We start from the raw sequence: 22,104 nt of genomic DNA on the forward strand, positions 1-22,104 counted from the left end.
CTAAATATATTCAAAATATTAATTAAATTGAAATTACATTTTTAAAATTTAATTCGAGCTGATTGTAAGCCCAGCCGTGGCCCAGCTCGAGTTGACACTTCACTACCGTGTTTGTAAACAAATCTCCAAGCAATTGTTGACAAACGGTAATGTCCGTGTTCCTGTCGAGGAATCGAGTAGTTTTAACCGTTTTAACTCATTTCCTTGGAATGACTGCAAATTAGGTTCACCCATCTTTTAAATGTGTAAAAAACGAAGATTAAATCACCAACTATCTATCTGAATATTTTAATTCCTTGGACGTACCTGGCTTACCAAGGCACGATTTACAGAAAAATGTAGTTTCTGTGTTCATGATCTTTCGAAGCCTAAACCAACCATAACTATCCAACGGAACGTGTTTGGCGATTAAAATAATTGGTAATGAATGTGATTCACGCAACTTTACTCAAAGGAAAATTCAAAGGTGAGGAAGTCCTTATTCCGTAGATTCCATGATCTCAACTCATATGCCCTTTTGAGCTTAAAAGTATTCAATTTCCAATTCGTGTTGCATTCGTGATAACGATTAACAAATCGCATGGTCAGTGTTTCAGTTTTTGTGTTGTTTGTGCTCATGTACTAATGAAAACCCATGATTTTCTCATGGTCAATTTAACGCGCTATGTTTACGAGTCGATAAACCATCCTCTGTATTTCTTCCTTCGCTTCAAGTGCGGAGCTAGGATAGGGGGTTTTGGGCGCAGCTAATACCACGGGTCTGTAGGGTATAGAAAACTCGCTAAGGTAAGCGGGAAGTGTAGGGGCACTTCCCTCAGACATTTTTTAAGATAAATGGTTCAAAATAGTGGGTTTTGTGGCTGTGTGAATAGTTAAATATGTTTTGTTTGTTCGTCATCCGTCCCCCTAATATTAATAACAAAATCTTTCATTAAAAAATTCTCTAAGCTCTTGGGGGGGGGGAGTTTATCTCCCAAAACCTCCCCTCGCTGCGTCACTGCTTTGCTTCACTATATTTATTTAGCTTCATCCGCTTCATCTTGCGCCTGATAACAAAACAAAAACTGCTGTTTATCAGAAGGTGCTTGACGCAAGAAATTAAACCCGAATGTGTAGAGCTCACCGTGGTGCGTTTACGCATGCAGTACGTTTACGCAGTGCATTTTTTTCAAACAGAGATACTAAAACTGGCGCGCCTTAAGTCATTTAATGCGAATGCTGCCTCATAGGGGCTCTTCTTGCACGATTTTGAGCATCAGTCAAGCGTCGGTCTGGGGTTGTGTCAACCTCCCCCCTGAATGGGCCAAGTGTATGCAACAGACGTGGACCTAAAAACATTTTTTTTACAGAAAATAACGCAAATAGCCAACAACTGAATGCGAATAATTTTTATTTCATTAAATGCTTTATTAAACCACATTACCCAAAATATCTTAAGCTAAAACGTAAGAAAATTTGTTGAAAAAAATCCGCGTAAACGTGCTCCGATCCATCCTATGTAGATTCAATAAAGAAAATGTCTTTCTGGCAAGCAATTTTGGTACTCATTTGCGTAGTTTTATTGAATTTGTATCCTTATTTTATTATAATAAATTTAACATGATTAAAAACGATACAACCGCTCTTGATTTATAAATGCTGTAAGTAAACTGTAAGTTCATTGATTGTTAGGCGGTACGAAGTTCGCCGGGTCAGCTAGTGTGAAATAAAATTAATACTAGGTTTTACTGATGAATGAAACCGATAAACTCGAATAATATCATATTTTAAAAGGTATATTTCCCCAGACTTGGCTCTCTGAAATGCGGTGATGATGATCATCGGTAGAAAACCTGATGCTTAATTTCTATCTTAGGGAATTTTTACGAATATATTCAAAAGCTACAAATTATTTTTCTGGTTGCTTTAACTTAAGGGGTGCCCGAGCATCTGCATTTGGATAATTAGTCTCAAGCTATGATTTCAACAGCGAGAGAAAAATGCTTTAGTTGTTGTCCATTGCAAAAGGAATCATTTGAAACAACCTTATCTCCAGATTTCAGTAGTCGGAAGCAATTGGTAGTCCCCAGTGTATGTACTTTAATTGTTTAAATGTTATTTTACTTTGATCAAATATAACAATGTTCTGCAAATAAAGTAAAAAAAATGCTCGGCTATAATTTAGTGTGTTTCTGGCTAATTTTGGGTCCCTGAATACTAAAATGCCCTCCGTTTTTTTCTATCACCTTCCATTTTTACGAAGATTCCGTAAGTAGGGGAAACCAAAATTCCACAAAAATCTGGACACAAATCAGATTTTTCAAAATATCATTGTAACAGCAGCGTTTGGGGGTTCATGATCGGTATCTACTTTTTCATGCACAAGGCTGTCTTCTACGTCTTTACAAATAATTTTCATCCACGATTCTCTAGCCTTCCTCGCTCCACAACATATTTCGTTCATTTTTCTCTTGTAACAATCCTGCCCTACATTAGTTTTCGTAGCCTTGTATTTTCTTATTTCTTTAATGAGATCCAGTACTTCCTGCGTGATCCATTGTTTTTTCATAACGACTCTTCTTTTACCAAGAACTTCCTCCGCTGCTGCCTGCAGACCACTTCTAATTGTTTTCCAACTCTCTTCCATTGATTTATTAGTCGTATCCTCCCCTTTTCTTTTTTCTAGAGCTTTTTTAGAAGCCATTTGATGCTGAAAATCCTTGAATTTCTCAACCCGCCCTATGTTTTCCACGGCTATCTTCAATTTTTGGTGGAATTTCATCATAACTATGTTATGGTCACTGTCAATGTCTGCCTCTGGATAGCTTTTGCAGTCCTTCACCTTGTTCCAGAATCTTTTTTTTCACTAGAATTTTGAATCTTCTAAGGTCTCCTGGCATCTTCCACGTGTATTTACTTCGCAGGGGATTTTTGAAGGCAACCACTAGCCTTGGTTCAGTGTAGATTTCAAAAAGCCTTTCTTCTCTTTCATATCGACTTCCCAATGCATATTTACCACTTATCCTCCCGTCTTGATCTTCGCCCACGACGTCGTTACAGTTACCTGAAATAATAAGATTTTCCTCCCCTCTTACATGGTTGATAACTTCTGTTATATCGTGGTAGACATATTCTACTTCTTCGCCTTCATAATCTGATGTAGGTATTTAAACCTGCTCCACTACAGTAGCTACGGATTTAGCTACAATCTTCACCATTACTACCCTTTCATTACACTTCGGGTACCTTTTAACACGTATTCCAGCGTTCTTTCAAAGCATAATCCCAACTCATTCATTACCATTTAGCGATCCCGTGCTCCTCATTCCCTGGCTGCCACTCTGAAAGTCTCCTTTTTGGAGCCACTTCATTTCGCTGATGCGTAATATGTCGAGATTTATATTCCGCATGTCCACTTTTTAGTTCCCTAGCCTACCGTGGGTACGTCTAGTCTCCACCTTCGCACATATGAAGAAGAGCTGCTGCCCTCTCCCCCAGGTGATGAGAGGCAGAATAGGGTGGTTTCCTGTTATTTTTTATTGTCTAAATCGAAAGATCATTACTCCTGGAGTACGCATTTCACGCTTTTAGATTTTTAAATGACGATATCTATTTTTCGCGATTAAATGAAAAGTGAAAATTTTCAAGCGCGCGAAAATGCGACGGCTCAGCATGAATGCCGGGAAAAGTCCGTGTGACGTCATTCTGGTTCCCGCTGCCACAAAGTGAGGTGACCTTGGGAGGAGGACATGTGCGCCGCCAGGCGCAGGCTGCTAGCAGGGTACCCTGCTATCAGGCAGGGCTTGGCCTAAATAAGGATTATTAAAACCTTATCAAAAGAAGGAAACTTTCCGACCTTAGGCAGTTTTAATAGGTGATTATTAAGAGATGTTTCCCTGAGCTCTGTGCCTTGTGCATGCATTGGTAATCTCAGACCATGGTACTACTAAAATATTTTAGTAGTACCATGTCTCAGACGATGTAAAACTTCTATCTACTCGTATATAAACTAGGTCCCTGTGACGTCACGTAGAGTGGCATCGCACGGTCGCCAATCTGGCCTTTTTCAAATGCGGTTAAAATTGACCGTTTCCATTCGTAGAACTGGGATTTCTAAAACCAAATAATTTTTATTTTATGAATACACTAATTGTGGGTAAAGAATCGCAATCAATGCCTTTCGTTTTCTTTGATGAAGTAAACTACCCTTTTGTTGACGGCCCACAGTCGCCAACTCACGGCATCTTCACAGATTTCGGTATCATTTAAATGGTCTACCTTACCCAAAGATAGTCCAATACCTCCTAAGAACACCGTCGCTATTTGCCCACGACTGATTGTTCGACGAGAAAACCCGCTTATCTCGCAGCTTACCTCTATATCTAGTGGTCGACCCACCATCCGCACCCCGGTAGAAGCACTCGGTGGCTTTAAGGTCAGCCGCGAGATCTACTGGAATACTACTTTGAATTATCAAGGAGTTGCTATTAGCAGTTGTAGAAGCTCATTCGATTATATACACGATTACTAATGTTGGTCGTGACTAATATCAGGAGTGTCTTCAATTGAGAGATGTCTCCTAGTTAAATGCATCTCGTACACTTTGTGTAGATATTTTTTCCAAGTATCAGTAACGAAGTCTCTTCCTTAATGATGTATGTATCCTCTGTATAACGAAATTTCAAATTTGACCTCGCTAAAAATTTTAATTCCATTCCAATTTCCAGATGACTAGCGGTAGGTGAGTCTGCTTCCTCAAAATTACTAGGGCTATAATTGAATCGTTTCACCAACGTAATCCTTTTGAAATTCCCATTTAACTTCTCTTTCCGGAATAATTCCATGATATATAGGAGAACATAACTCAGAGTTAGCTGTAATTGAATCTGAACGAACTACCTTCAATTTATGAGTTTTCATATCATGTGTAATTTTGCGAAACCACCTTCTGTGAAATTTAATGTGCATTTAAATATAGCATTCGCGGAGCTAATAAATTATGAGGAAAAAGCTTACGCTGTTGCTTACTATTTCGCAATAACTAAAAATTAGGCCATTTTAGCTTTCATGATTCAATATATACGTGTCAAAAGACTAGTTTTTTATTTCTCTGGTAGAGTTTCTTCGACAAGGACGTCAGAATACAACGGAAAGGATGGCAAAGAAAAGACAAGGGAAAAAAAGCGTCGGTAAATTTTAGAATATGAAATGAGAACTGATATGAAGCAGTCCTGATAATTAAATAAAAGGAAATAGGAGGAGAATAAAAACTTAAACGGAGTGCGTATTATTTCCACATTACAAAATATCAACCAGGTTCAATATGCACTTCGTAGATGTAGATAATATGTATTTTGGAATTTATTTTGCAGTCATCAACTATTTCATGAAGTTTGTAGATGAATTTATTTTTTTGAATTAATTTTTTCTTAGATGTGTTTTCTTTTTCTCCAACACTATTTGACACTTTTATTTTATATTTTTTTTATGCAGATATACTACTCACGCTTCAAAATTAATTACTGGCTGTTCATGATGAAAAAAGGTCCATATAATACCCTCCGGGGGTTGAAATGAATAAGAACTGTCGAAGCAACTTGACATAGAACAACTGTTGAAGACTGTAAAATATACCTTGAAAACATTGGCTTAGTAGGTTTAGAAGTATAGACCTTTTTCTTAAACAAGCATATAAGAAAGGAAAAATCCTTACTTTTTACCTAAATATTACAATAATAGATAAATAAATAAACATAATTACCTACATATATCAGCTTCGCTGCTCAGAAAGCCCCGAAACCCATGCTCCTATCTCTTTCCAGCAATCGTGAGTGTGTGTGGCTTTCCATTCATCCTTGTGTCAATTGTTGACCATTTCTTCAGTTATCAAGTGATGAGCTGACTCAGTGCCATCTATTGGTTACACTTATGGGCCAATGCATAGGGATTTGTGTGTGTATAAACCCCCGTCGAAATCATAGTAAATGTGAGCGTCCTGATATTAATCATTAATCGCATAAATATAACCCAGGTTGGGTGAGACAGTATAAAAGACTAAGAAAGAAGCAAAAAACACTCATACGACTAAATTTCTGATGGCACTACCAAATTCCTCGTAGTTACAAACAAGAGTCTGTATTAAGTCAAGACCCTTGTTCCTAGCTGTGAGGAAGGTGGTAGTACCACGAAAGTTTAGTTATATTTAATTGTCATTTACTGGATTCTGTGTTGTCGTAGAGGTTTTCTTGGCATTATTGGAAACCGTCATTTCAATTCAACATTACTTGTCAGCCACAAAAATCAATGAGATTAGACTCGAAGTTAATAATACAGATTAAGTGATGAAGGGCCTAGGTTCTCGAATGATGATTCACTATAATCTTTGACCCTCAGTCACTACGCGTTATCGCACACCCCCAGAAAAGTGTTAATGGCCAAGTGTAGCTGGTAAGAAGGTCAAAAAGACCTTTTTTACCGCAGGATTTTCCCACTGAGAGAGAGAGAGAGAGAGAGAGTGAGAGGGGGTAAAGAGGATGTGAGCGCTGTAGTGCGGGCGATAAAAATTTTCCCCACTTCGTTTATCGAGCTCTCTGTTGCCCCGTTCACACTACGCTCTTTTTACACCGGTTAGCCCCGACCATGGTTGCAAAACGAGGTGTGAACACAAGTTACCGTTAACCGTGGTTGGGATTTTGACCACCGTTTTCCGACCATGATTGACGGTAGTTTATGCGTGTGTGAACGGAAGTTGCTTAAAAGCTGGTTAGAACAAGAAGAAGGCGAAGTAGCAACAAGGTGGGATAGGAGGAAAGAAAACAGAAAGTACAGCATTCGAAGAGGAGACGGCCGTTATTGTTGAACTATATTCGTCAGAATTAATTTTAAAGAAAGTGTTACAGATTCATTGCGTAATTTGTTGTACCTATATTATGAGATTTTAAACCTTATGTAAGCTATGCGATATACTTTAGTTCGTAGAGAAATAGCCATTAGCTTGCATTGTATTGTTACGGACATATTGAATAATCCCTGTAAATATTTTGCTAGAATTATGTAAGATGTGCGAAACTACCCTAATGAAAATCTGACGGTCACAATTATTTTAACGTTTTATTAAGATTTCTTTGTCCCAGTTTGAAAAAGATCACTTATGTTTTTCCTTGAACAAAATTTCCTCCCATATCAATATAAAATATCCGGCTAACTGGTAGTTAGATGTAACTATATAAAATAAAGTTAGTAACGTCAGGTGATATTAAATATCACAAAAATATACCACGTTCTCTCTCTTATTTCATAATTTTAACGTCAACAATCCAGTCACATTTCTGGAAGTTATTCGTCCACCATTTAATTGAAGTAAAATAGTTTTAATTTAATGTTATTCCATCAGATTGGATCATGTCCTTTTTCAAAATCAGAAAACAATAATTACTAAGACCGCAATGCAGCGACAAGTGTATCTCAATCCCAAATCACCACAAGTGTGCCTCAATTGAGGCTTAAGTCTCAAGATTACGTCCTCTTGTCTTCACGTAAATCAATGATTTGTCAACACATGCGAATCAAGAGCAAGTAGTAGTATAAGTTGTTGATATCAACCTAATTATCACTTAGAGTCGCTTTAATGGTGATTCAATAGAGCAGTATAAAAATGCAAACCACGCTATCGATGAAATGATTAGTTGGACGAACACATCTGAATTAACTTCACGTAGCAAGGAACAATGCTAGACGACGCTGGAATGCAATTATTGAATTCATAAGCAGCTCAACATATGCACATACGTTGAAAATCATTGCAATTAACACGAGAACTTCTCCCTGCAAATTCTCTATTTCCTTCCAAAAGGTTACTAGTTCTTGTCAATTCATTTTTCACTTGGAATTACTTTACCACTCATCAGATGTCGCCAGTGTCTAACCATGGTATGTGTGAACGCACGCTGGTTCTGACGTCATCTTACGCTTGTTAGGAATGATGGTAGTGTGAACGGGGCATGTGACCTCTCTGCGAGATTGTATGGGAAGTTTTTCCGCTCTGTGCGTGAAACGGAGAGGAAGGTGGCGATGAAGCGATTGGAGGGGGAGGAAGGAATTTGCAAAAATAGCAGAGAAAGAAATGGACGCAAAAGTTGATAAGGAAGAGGGTCGTAGAGAGGGTGATTCTAAGCAAGGAAGGTGATTCTAATCGCAGTTTTACCTGCTAGGTATTAGACTACACTGTCCACTTCGTATAAGACTTGAAAAGGATTCTGAATGGTCGTTCATGCCTCGAATAGCCAATGGACCTGGATATTTCTTAGTTGATGCCTAGTGTACCCGTGATGGGCCTGGAAATGTACACCAAGTACTAAAATTCACGAGGATTCCGATTTCCTGATTATTACGTTTTACTGAAGGGAACGTAGTGACCTAGTTGATTGCCTTCTGAGTGTAGGGTTCCACTGAGCTTAGTTTTTGGACTGCTATGACATAATCTATAAATTCATAAAATACCGAAAATAATTTTTTGGGGAATCGAAAAAGTTAGCCAGTGGAATGCTTTGAGGTGGCTTGTATTAAAATCCTGTTACGTATCTTTGTTCTGACGTACCCTATGAAATTTCTAATCTAATTGAATGGAAACAACGGCTATCGTCGTAATTAGCCAATGAGAACCATAAGACTCATGGTGTGACCTCGGATAAATCTTAAATATTGATCGCAAGCACGGATCAAGAAGCTCAATTTCTCTCTTGTTCACATTTGCTGTGAGAATCAGAGAGCGCTATCGATGAGGGTATTTTCCGCCTTCGCTTATGCGTGTAAAGGATATTTTTTTCATTCCCTCAGCATCGTGCTTGTAGGCAGGGGTGCTGACTTACAAAAAATATTGGATGACCCAAACCGGGTATCCTGCCCCGGGAAATTTTATAAGTAGTGATTTTTAAGTTTTTTAAGCATTTTAGAAGAGTCATATGATCAGTATTCGAACCCTGATAGCTCGAATCTCGATACCTGGACACTCCATGGAAAATCAACAAGTCTGACACATGTTTTCCTTACCCCCATAACGAATTTGGAGGGGGCTCGGGCCCCCTCAGGCCCCATGGAGTCGGCGCCACTGCTTGTAGGAGGACGGAAGAATGAGCGTGCGAAGATTGGTATGGAAGGACCGTGGGAGATTTTCTCGCCCTTTCTAACCACGCCTCAACACCTTCCAAACCCCTACCTTGTAAGGGATGCAAAGTGTGCGTATGTGTGAAAAAGTTTGTCAGGGAGAATTTGGTCATGTGTGGCTTAAAAGGTAGGGGGAGTATCGGCAAGCATCGACAGGTCCAAGTTCAAAGGGTTGGGAAAATGTGTTGCTGAGGGCGGGCGGCAGTGGTCTTGTGTGCGACAAAATACAGGTTAGAGGAGGGTTACGTGTTCTAGAGAGAACGGCTGTGCACGAGGTGAGATGGGAAGGGTGGTGCTCAGCCAGAGGGATAATTCTCTTTCGCAAGGTTGAAGGACCCGCTCTTGAGAACGTAAGAAGGGCGAAAAAACATTGAAGGTTGAAGAGGGTTGTAGCTGAGGGATGGGGATGAGAGCGGGGGAAAGATTAATAGGCTGGCTCTGGGAGGACCCGAGGAGAAAGCTTGTGGGGACCGTTATAAAAAATTATACGCGGTGAAGGAGGGGAGTGGTTTTTCTCCCCCTTCCCGAGGGAGGCGACGAAGAAAAAGATGGAGACGGGGCCGAGGCGGAATTTCTTGTGTCAATTTTCGTTCCTCGAGATTTATTTCCTTCCTTTAATGCGAAGTTTACCAACTTATCGCGAGGGACTCTTATTTATTTTTTTATGACTGGCATGTTGAGGCCTACGGCATTCTTCCGGAATTGATCCTTCGTTTATAACGCGAAACGCGTGGCTACTTTGTGGCCTCCCCACAGTGTTTTTCCGGAGCAAAGCCTATTTGAGGAAAACTCATTAGATGTCGTTTAACTCCGGCAATTTTTTACCAACCTTTTTCGTTTCATAAGCTATTTAGCGTTTATGCCTCAGTCAATTTTTAGTATTTTTATTAGTGTTCCCATTTAAGTATACAATTTGCTTATGAGGTATAATATTTTTTTCATGCTTTGTAGTATACTACACGAGCCGACGGGAACCAAGCCTATCAAAATTCAACTCATAAAGAGCGTTTATGATTACCGTCATTATTAGAAAAATTATTGAAATGCAGATATACGAAATTGGACCATTCATTTTGCATTGGATAATTTGAAAATGAAATGAATTATTCATTCAGGATGCAATGGATTATAACAAATAATTTTCTACATTTCCCTCTTTATTTATTTCATTTTTGTCATCCTTCGAAAAAATTAAGTTTAGATAATAAATATGTGGCTTCGTCCATCCAAAATGTTAATTTCATCTGTCAGAATAAATTTCTAATGAAATATTTTTAGCACTGATTGCAACCGTGCATATTTACTTTGCTGTCATTCCACTTCATTTCCATCAAATAATGTCAATTAGTAAAATTAGATATTAGCTAAAATGATGGCAAAATATTATACATATTTTCCTCGAGTTATAACGGAGGCCTCAAACGAAGTCAAAGGACCAAATACTTTCAACAGTAAAGATGGGTATTCACTCCGGAGCGCATGGAAAAATAATTAATGGAAAATTTAAGGACCGTCTCTGACTGGCTGAAGGTAATTATTGATTACTTAGACTCCAAAAATCCCTTATGTAACGGAGGATCACGAAGCCTCTTGTCACCTGCGGGATAGCTGATGAAACTGTTGTAAACCTTGGTCAACATACGCGGAAGGAGCCCGAAATTGCTGAATTCATCCATTTAATGGCGCGGAAACCAGCAAATGAACGTATGCTACTGCATTTATTTTAGAAAAATCATCGATAAAAATTAATAATATCCTCAAATTTAAATGTAAAAAAATGCTTTAATCTCGTGTAAATCGAAATAGTGAAATTTAAAAGATAGAGATTCTACCACTCCTAGTATGCTGACCCCAAGTTAACCATCACATTTAAGTCCCTATTGCTGCAAAATTGTATTGGAGTATTTAGTTTTTCTTATGAAAAACTAAATACTCCAATACAATCTTGAATATTTCTTTAGTTCCTGGATATCCTAACCTCCCTACGAGATATATGTCGAGGCGTAGAGTACATATATTTGATTCCTCAAATTTTCTTTATGGCCAGCATCTACTCCCGAACTCCTAAAGATTATAAAAAAGGGAATGGATGCTTTATGAGCCCTCAACCCTACTCAATCAAGTCCAATAAATGGATGGAAAACTTCGCCAAGATCTCAAATGAAGCGTTAGCTTAAGAAGAATATTCTGAGTAGGGGAAAAAGTCCCTGAAATTTAACGTCCCCTGTCTTAATTAGTTTTCCAACATTCCATGTATTGGGTGACGGGAAACCACGAACTTAGTAAGTCCCCAGATGATCTAGATCTAGTCTAGGAGAAAAAAAATAATAAATGGATCGTACACGTTACTTCTAATTTTTTTTTCCTCTTTCGCTTTTGCTCCGTAATTCCTAAGTCCTGAATTTCATTCAACTTCCGTAATAAGGGAAGTTTCTTGGGAGGAGTGGGTAGCAGAGTTTATTACGAACACATAAAATTTCAAACCAAGTTGTAATTTCAATTATTTGAAGATTGAAAAATGCTCCCCCGAAATTAATTTTCCGGAAACGTAATTGCCACGTGCTACAATACGCTAAGCTGTGTCTTTAATCCGTTGTATCCAGAATTGGTTGATTACTGCCACATCGTGTTTGTAGAGGAAAAAATTTATTTCAATCTGTAGAAGTAGGAAATAGGAAATAAATACAGCGTGATCGACAATTTTTTCGCTATCTTGCTTGGGCCTATTAGTTTTCTGGTCCTTGATCTTCATCTTGGTGAAATTGTTAGGCTGATAAGGTGAGAGGGTAGCCTTTTAAGTGTCGGGATTAGATCGTTTTTTACCACCTAGAAACTATAATTGGTGTTTATTAACAACTTTATGAGTTAGTTAATGCCCATGCAAAGTTTCATTAAGATCGGCCTGATAGTTTTAAAACGGTGGCGTGTCAAATTTCCCAAGTCGCTGTACGAGATGGAATTAAGTCATAAACAGTACCGCACCATAATTTTCTATAACCTTCAACCAAGTCTCAGCCAGTAAGAATGCGTTTCTGAACTTTTTGTTGTTCTTGGCGAAGAAGCACCATCAAAGGCAACCGTTTATCGTTGATATGCATAGTTTCAGCGAGGATGCTCTAGCCTCAGTGACGAACCGCGTGAAGGGCGACCAAAAACCGCCGTCACTCAAGAAAACGTTGATACTGTACGTAACATGGTTATGTTACATACCGTGAGATTCAGGCATCATTGGTATCTCAGGGATCTCAGTTCAAAAGATCTTATACCAAGAGTTAGGTGCTAAAAAATTGGTTTCCCGCTGGATACCGCACCTCCTCACAGAAGAAGTGAAAGCAGCTCGAGCCATATGGTGTCGCAATACTGTACAACGATTCAATTCAGGAGCATCAAAGCATGTTCCCAAATCTTAAGTGGTGATGAATCACGGATCTATAGCTACGAGCCTGAATCAAATCGCCAATCCTCAGTATGGGTCTTCCAAGTGAGCTCAAACCGACAAAAGTTGTTCGCTCTCGCAGCGTTTCTAAGAAAGTGGCATCGTTCGTAGCCAAATCAGGGCATGTAGCAACGATTTGCTCTTGAAAATCAAACAGCAGTTAATGCACAATGGTATACGACCATTCGCTTGCCGGAAGTGATCGCCGAGCTTAGAAAGATAACTCAAATGAACGCATTACGCTCCATCATGACAATGCAAGCCCGGACTTAAGCCCCAATGATTTTTTCACATTCCCCAGAATCTGCTGCGAGAAAAGCGCTTCGAGACGTCTGAAGATGCGGTTGATGCCTGAAAAACAGCCATTTTGACCACCCCTACTTTGGAATGGAATAAATGTTATAACGACTGGTTCCATCGAATGCAAAAGTGCATTGACTATCATGGAGGGTACTTAAAAAAAATGCATTATTTTACTTCATATAGTTTTCTTCATTCCCGACACTTAAAAGACTACCTTCGTAATACATGAGTTAAAATGCCATGAATAATTTTTGAATATAATACATATTTTAATTCTTATCAATCATAGAAATTTCATCTTTGCATCCAGCTTTTTTGAAAGATTTTAATTGCATTTGACCCCGCAAGTTTCACCAAACAGTTGGATTAAAATTCCTCAGAGATTACTCGTTGGGGTATCAAGGATTAATTAAAAAGTACTATTTGTTATACAAGGAAAATTATAACTTTGCTTCTTATAAATTTATTTTAAAGTTAATTTGTTGGAAGCAAAGTTTTATTTTCTTTCCGTAAAATAAAATTCCACAACTTAAAGGCCATTCAGTGTTTCTTGTTCTTAATAATTATGGCGCGAATAGTTAGCTTTACGCCATGAATGGAAATTTTTTTATGATTATTTCTATATTCTAGATTTTGCCATTATAAATCCTAATGCAAATGAGTATTTTTAAATTATTTTGCTAGAGAAACTATCGGCGAGTTCTTCTTTCCACTGATCCATTAAATTAACTTCAATAATTCTGCAGAAATATTTAATATATAACTTCATTTATGGTGTCATTGGTCTGTATACAGAATTGAATGGGGCATTGTCATTTTGCAATGCTAGTAATCTTAACTCATGGTAAAATAGTTCTCGGAGTATAGGTCAATGTATGTAATGGAAAAAAGTTTAGCCAACGTGTTGTCAAAATCAAAAACATGGTCATTGCTTATGCTGTGGCTAGGAAGAGCACACAGTGTTATACCACCTTTTACTGATGACTTGTGATGTGAAATCCTATTTTTGAGATATTGCAATGTTTTTCCTACATTGCAAGTGTTTCAATCGAGGCATGAAATTTTATATATTATATTACTTTTCAGATTTTTAGGGGTTTCAGATTTTATTTTTGTGTATAGAAGCTTGTTTAGAGTGTTACGATTTTTGTGAGCAATTTTATAATTTATTTTATTGAATACTTTCGTAATTTTTTCAGATAATTTACTAATACAGATGATCCCACGGTATGGGGATGTTGTATTTGATGAATCTTTTTTATTTAGTGAATTTTGAGTATGTGAATATATAGCGCTATTAGTGTGAAGTATAGAATGTATAAGGGTTTTAGGAAAATGATTTTTTTCAGAATATCCTCGATTATTTTAAGGTTTTTTTCGTGAAATATTTTATCGCTCAAATTCAGAACTCTAAATTTTAGTGCAAGTGCTACATTTATTTTATGTTTAAGAGCATATTTTAGAGCATAGAAAAGCGGAAGAAGAAAAGAGGTGGAAGAGCTTATTTTATATTTAATATTAAGAACTATTTGACCATGAATTACACGAGGTCAAGAAGAAGAAAAAATTAGTAATATTAACTCAACCATTGATGAATATTTCTCTGGTTCTCAGCCAGGTTAATGCTTTTATATAAGCCGACGTTTCGGGAGACGACTTGTCTCCCATCCTCAAGGATGGAAGTCCAATGGAAGTCCAATTTCACACTGAACCGATACGACCATTTACCGAGGACAACAATACGACTCAGATGCCGTCCGATTGGCTGTAGGTCTTTTGAAATTCTTCACGTTCTTCCTTTGTGTTTTTTTTATTATTATTAGCTATTAGAGGTCTCCATGTATTGCTAACAATAAGATGAAAGCCAGTGTCCCGATTGAAATTTTTGGGATTGTTAGAGATGCGAGGGCAGGTAGATACGAAAGGCTTGATATTGAAGGTAGATACGATACTTGACAATACCCCCTCCATAACTCACTTTGGGCGTGTGCGTAGCTGCGGGTATTCCCAATTGAGCGGCCGCGACTATGAAGGTTTTTTTCTCTCGCATGATCTTGGTCCAGTCAACCCTCACCACGTGAATCGGGGGACGCTTGGTTATTGAAATAGTCACAAAGGAAGACAAATTTTGGTCGATCAAATGGGAGTGCGGTGACCTCGACTTGAAAAGCTTTTGAGGGAAATACGTTCTCATTTTTTATTTTTTGAGATATCGTATTTTACATCGTGAGGAAAATATCGTCCGAAAGATTCAGTATTTAGTCTTTCATTGCTTTTTCTCCTTATTACATTATTATTTATTAGCTTGCAATCTTACTGCTCAGTGGTTGATAAATATGAGTGTATTCTATTTCTCATCATTTTCCAGATATTTGAGATCAGTAATCATTTTAAACTATTGATTTGTGAATCACTAATCAGTAAGATGGATTTCTACAACGTGAAGGACTCTACTAGTCAGTGCATCATTTTAAATTATGTTTCTTCTGCATGTTAAGTATGTGATTTTTAGTCTATTTCCTATGTTCATCTTTTCGCAGATTAATTTGGCTCATAATTTTCGTCAATGCTGCCGCCTCCTCTGTCAGACCTGTCTACAACGATAGCCATGAAAAGTTCACACCAGTTCAACACATTTAAGGTATTTAAACTTTATTTTATTTTATTTCAATAACGTTTCTCAGTTTCGTATGCGAACAATGGATCGGTAAACAAATTTCATTCCGCGCTAATTTTTTTCTACATTTCGAGCGCGTTTAATACAGCACCACGTTTATTTTATTTAACCCTAGTTCTTTTAATACCCGTAATCTCAAAGCGTTCGCTTTGCATTGGAGAAATAAACCCGAATGTGCACATATTTAAGTATCCTCATACTATACTCGAAGTCCCTAAAAGTTAGTGACCTACCACTTCATTGGCTATGAAAAAAAATGTACCGTTCTCTATAGAGATCTATTAGCCACATTTACTTGCGGAGGTTAATGGAAGGGTAAAGTTCTGGAGTACCATTGCCGAAAATATTATTTTATTTCGGGCTCAAATTTCCTGCGCTTGCGGTGAATCAAATATCATTATAAATTTTTCTTGTCTTTAAAATGGGAATGAAATGACACGCATACATTCATCATGAATGATACGACCTTATGAATGGGCTCGGCTGGCTGAGAAAAAGCAGGAAAATTATAGCGCTGTGACTCGGACCCCATTTTAAAACCACTAACGTGAATTATCATTTCACCTCCTCGGTGCACAAATTTGATGGAAATTTCTCCCAATATTTCGACAATAGGGTAGTTTCCTTCGTCAAAGAAAACGGAAGGCATTGATTGCGATCCGTAACCCACCATTAGTGTGTTCATAATATACAAATTATTGGGTTTTAGAAATCCCAGCTCAGACGAATGGCAATGGTCAATTTTAACCGCATTTGAAAAAGGCCAGATTGGCGCCCATGCGATGCCACTTCAAGTGACGTCACGGGGACCTAGTTTCTATACGAGTAGATAGGAGTTTTACATCGTCTGAGATTACCAATGCATACATGAGGCACAGAGCTCAGGGAAACATGTCGGGAACAAAAGGTCGGAAAGTTCCTTCGTTTGATAGGGTATTAATGATCCTTATTTAAGGCAAGCGCTACCTGCTAGCAGGGTACTCTGCTACCTGCTAGCAGCTTGTATCGTATCGGCGCTCATCTCCTCGCACTTTGGTGGCTTCACATGGCGGTAGCTGGAACCAGAATGACGTCACACGGGCTTTTCCCAGCCTCCATACTTAGCCGTCGCGTTTTCGCGCGCTTGAAATTTTTCACTTTTCATTTAATCGCGAGAAATAGATATCGTCATTTAAAAAAATCTACAAGCGTGAAATACGTACCCCAAGAGTAATAACCTCTCGATTTAGGCAATGAAATAATAATAGGAAACCACCCTAATTACTTTAATAAAATTTGTATGCGCAACTCTTAGTGTTTGATGACCAGTACAGGACGCTTTTTTTAGTTATTACCAAACCCTTTTGTATGTGCATCTTGCCTTATTCCAACATAGAATAGGTGTGCATAATGAACATCGATCGATTATCTTTTTCGAGGAAAAACATGTCAATAGATTTTGGGTTTAGCGAGGCTGCTTTAGATTTCCCGGCATCATACACAACATATATCTAGCTAAAGGAGCAAGATGAGAGTACACTGAATGATAATTCAATCCTAATATTTTTTAATCAATATATTTTTCGGGCTATAGTAGTGTCATTTTCGTGTGAAGAAAGCAATTTAATTTCACTTAAAGCATTCATTCGTTGATGACTCTAAAAATCCCGTAACGAGCCTTAGTTTTATGTTTCATTTACCATAATTCTTATGGTGCTATAAACGTTGCATTAGCTTTATATCAAAGTGACATACTTATTCTAGCAACAAAACACACACACATTTCGTGTGAAAAAAGCAAATATTGCTATTATTTTTTGAGTATTTCACTCAAACTACTAGGTTCACTTCTCCTCAAATCAACAATTTTGTGTCTTTTAGTGTGCCACATTTTGACGAAAATTTCATTTTAAAATTCAATAAATAGGTATATTTAAATGTTTGAGTAATTGCTTATCGACTTTTCAGTAATTATCGATCAGATAACTGGCCCAAACTTACATTTTATAATCTAGAATCACCCACCTTACCATTGCAAAAATAAAAATTAGTGACATCATATAAATGTATTTTTGGGAATATTTTAACATTCGCTTTTTATCCCACGTGGTGATCTGGGTCCTTCATCAGCAATACCAAAGAGTAAAAAAGTACGGTAGGCATTGAGACTCTTTGGTAATACCTACCGTACGGATATAATTCGAACATGAAGACGTGATAACTCTTCCAGACCATAGTAATATGAACTAATAATTTCAAACAATCAATGCAGCCAATATTTTTTATTTATATTACTAAATTAATGTTTTCAACGTAACTTATGTGAGAGCTGTACTGAAGATTTTAATCAGAGAGGCAGCTAGCATGACTTCATTTTCAAGCTTACTCATACTATAATATTACGCATAGTAAATTTATTGTCTTGAAAAGATGAGATATTATTTTTTTAAATATTCAAGCATCATTAAAAGTTATTCCTGAAAAACGTTTTCGTTTAATCCCATTCTCCTTTGTCTCTCCATATGTAATTATGTTTGTCTTAATAATAATTAAGCTATTCCTACGATTGAAATCCGGATTTTGTAAATTTGTTATTTATAACGGGAAAAATTTCATAAACAGTATGATGTATCAGGTTTCATTGAGCGTGTGTCGTGTTTCAATAAGTTTTAATTTTCCTTATATGGCGCTGAGATAGTATTAATATAAGAATTTTGTGACTTTTTGTAACTCTTTTTGATGCGTTTTATTGCATTATTTTTTTTTTATTTAAGGGTAAGGAATAATTGACTAAAAATTCATGATGATTTTTTTTATTTTTTATCACTTAGCGAATACTTTTTTTTACAGTTAAAAGAGCGGTGGTAGAATGCAGATTCACTGCCGGATTTGTGAGACTGAGCTTACTTAATATAGATTGCAGCGGTGTGATATTTTTCTCCATTCATAATAAAAATTGAATATCAGGAGTCAAAAAAAATTCCAGATATTACAAATCCCTCCATTTAAAAAACTTTGATTTGATACGGCTAACAGGAAGACTAGTGAAACCTGTTGGCCATAGAATGGATCTTTGAATTGTTCTCAGTTTCTTCATCTCCTAACAAATTTTCCGGTGTATTAAAGTTTTGTTAAGTATACCAAATTCACCTCTAATCCTGGAAAAAGAAGGTCTCTTAAGCAGCAAACAAAATACTTTTAGTTATCACAAACCTGAGGTAAACGCAGAAGTACGAGAATGCAGAGATAATCAATGTCTGATTCGGAGGGAAATCTTCTTTCAGGGCTGGCGAAAGGTATGGCGAAAATGTATGGTCGAATATTACATTCCATAAAATAATTTCAAAGCTATAGGGAAATTCAACGCATACTTGATTATCCTTTGGAACTCATTTATGAATACTTCATTTATGAAGACTATTATATGCATTACGGGAACATCAAATGTTCCAAAAGGCATGAGTTTTCGGCGCAACATTCAGTCAATAATAGGAACGCACTGATACTCACATCATAAGTACTTGTACTTGTTTAATATTGAATGAACTTTGTTTTGGGCTCATCTCTTCGAATGGCGGTTGAATAAATTCGGTGATATTGAAATGTATAATAACCGTTATGGTATATGTAATCTTAAAAATTAAGTCATACTACATTCATCTAGCTCCAAATCCTCTGTGCAGCTCTCGCATATGGTTCGTCAAAAGCATATTTTATGCATGGAGAGGTCGGAAAGCGGAACGGAAGAAAGACGCGTTGTTTAAATATTTTCTATAAATCCATATTTTAGTTGCCACTTAATTGTATTTTGGGAATAATAAGGTAAATTTTACTAAATTATGCAACATAGGTTATTATCTATTTCGGAATGGTTTATTTGCGAAAAATCCATCGACAAGTATTTAGGCATTTAAATAGAACAAGAATAGAAAATGCCGAAATCGAAGTATGAGTAATCAATTCAATAAGGTAAGAAATTCAATGCCTTGAACAAGATCTTAGCTTTAAGATCAGCCAGAAATCATGACTCAACGACAATTTGGTGGTGAAATAGAATTATTTATATTATTCAAGACAAGCGTTTCGGTAAAAACAATACGAAAAAATTAATATGTGCATTAAAAACACATTCTTTTATTTTCGAAAAACCCGGACCCAGTATGTAGTTTGAGTTGTATATTTATCGAAGCAGAAATTCTCACCAAAATCGGAGACACTAAGGGAATACCGTTTGTTTCTTGGTGGTGCGTGGAATGAATGCATGTATACATCGTTTCTCGCATTAGCCTCCTAAATTTCCCTCAACCGCCTCAAAATCTTTCCAGCGAAGTTTTATTTGCCAACCCCAGCCCGTCAGTGTTCCAAGCAGAGAAGTTTGTTGGGAGTAATTTGGCAATGCGGTGTTTGTCCGGTAGGATTTGTGAAAGCCGTATCTTCTTGCGGACAGTGTCGCTGTCTTGCGAGGGCGACGGAGGCGAGTGCGGCCTAAGTTGGCTGAGGAAAGAGGTGGCCTGGCTATTAGGAAGTGACATCATAAAATCTATGGCGGGGAAAGAGGAACATGGTAGGTTGCGTCATTAAAGTTGGGAAGGCCGGTGAAAAGATTTGTTCGAAAGCTGGTGGCACAGAATGGAAGTTTTAGCCTTGGGTGTGAAGTGGTGTAGCACTGTCCCCAAAAGAATTGGACTTTTACCTTAATACAGCATTGTTGTGGCAACCTTTAAGAGTGTCATTGGGAAAGATATTTATCGCTGACGGGAAGACAAACTGCTGGTCGTATATTTTATTTATTAGATCTAGTGACATCTCTTAGTGGTTTGAGAAAGGCAATGGATGCCCTCGGTTCGGTTCTGTTTCGCCGATTTTTCTCACCCATATCCGTGGATTGCATTGGGGTGTGGTGCAGTAGTTTTCGTTGGAATTAAGATAATATTCTTCAACCCTACTGTATAAGGTACTAAACTTTCTTCGCTCCGCCAGTTCTAGCCCCCAATATTAAAATAATTTATGGAGGAATATGTTAACTGTCCATTTTCTGATGAGTATTTATACGGATCCAATAATGAAGTATTGTATCAAGCTAATGAAGCATCCAGAATACTTTTTTTACACCATTTAAGCCATTACCTTGAACGTAGCTTCTCTACATATATACCGGCAGAGGATAATGGATTTTATACCTCAATTACGTTTATATCTCGCACTCTTTCGGGAATATTTTTACCTGCATTACACAAAATCTGTCTTGACAGAATGAAAAATGATGGTTCCACTGAAATGGTTTCGAATTTCGGTGGGGAGCTTCTATTTGTAAAATCGGAGACATATTAGAAGATTTGAGAAGAGTCGCCATTTTTGTCCATTGAACATTGGTTTGGTATAATTTTAAGAATCATTTAACCTTACAACACATGAATTTTAAATGAAAAACAGTGACCAATTTATCTTTGGATGATAATGCAGCAAACCATCCAACGAACGAACGTCCCGGTATATCATTATGACGCGGCGCATGCCTCTAAAGATTTATAGTAAAATTCATAAGTGTAGCATGAGATAAATGATAAATAATCCTGACGGTTTCCTAAAGATTTTTATCAAGTACATACAATGCGCAGTTGCTAAGTACTTCCATATTTCCATTGATGCACTTATTATGTCGTCGAAACGCGGCAATAGGGTGGTTTCCTATTATATTTTTCATTGCCTATATCGAAAGATTATTACTCCTGGAGTACGAATTTCACGCTTTTAGATTTTTAAAGGACGATATCTATTTTTCGCGATTAAATGAAAAGAAAAAATTTCAAGCGCGCGAAAACGCGACGGCTAACTATGAATGATGGGAAAACTCCGTGTGACGTTCTTCTGGTTCCCGCTTTCGCCGTGTGAGGTGACCTTGGGGCGAGGCTTTGAGCGCTGATACGACGCAGGATTCTAGCAGGTAGGAGAGTACCCTGCTAGCTGGTACTACTCGTATAGAAACTAGGTCCCTGTGACGTCACGTTGAGTGGCATCGCATGAACGCCAATCTGGCCTTTTTCAAATGCAGTTAAAATTGACCATTGCCATTCGTCTTAACTGGGATTTATAAAACCAAATAATATATTATGAATACACTAACAGTGGGTAACGAATCGCAATCAATGCCTTTCGTTTTTTTATGAAGGAAACTACCCTACTATTATTGAATGAACCTATACCAAAGCTTTACTGCACATAAGCATCACTCACACTACCTGTATCTTTGAGAGGTGAACGATAATTCATAAAATATCCTCACTCTCAAATAGTTTATTTCCTTTCCATACTTCTAACAATGCTTGTAGGAAGCAAGCTCAGGAAGTTTTGCGTAAAAACAGCAGGGGAGGAGGTCTGGCCTAATTTTATGGCCTATAAAATTCCGGCAGCAAAGTGAAAATGGCTTTCAATATTCCACGTTAACCCTGTTATAAAACCGCAACAATATGCACAAAACCGTGCGATAAACTCTTATCTTTTTCAATTATAAAAATCGCGAAGAATGGCAGAATATCATGTATCGACCATTCATAAAATAACGTACTTA

This window comes from Ischnura elegans, chromosome 10 (assembly GCF_921293095.1).
Source record: "Ischnura elegans chromosome 10, ioIscEleg1.1, whole genome shotgun sequence".
NCBI lineage: Eukaryota > Metazoa > Arthropoda > Insecta > Odonata > Coenagrionidae > Ischnura > Ischnura elegans.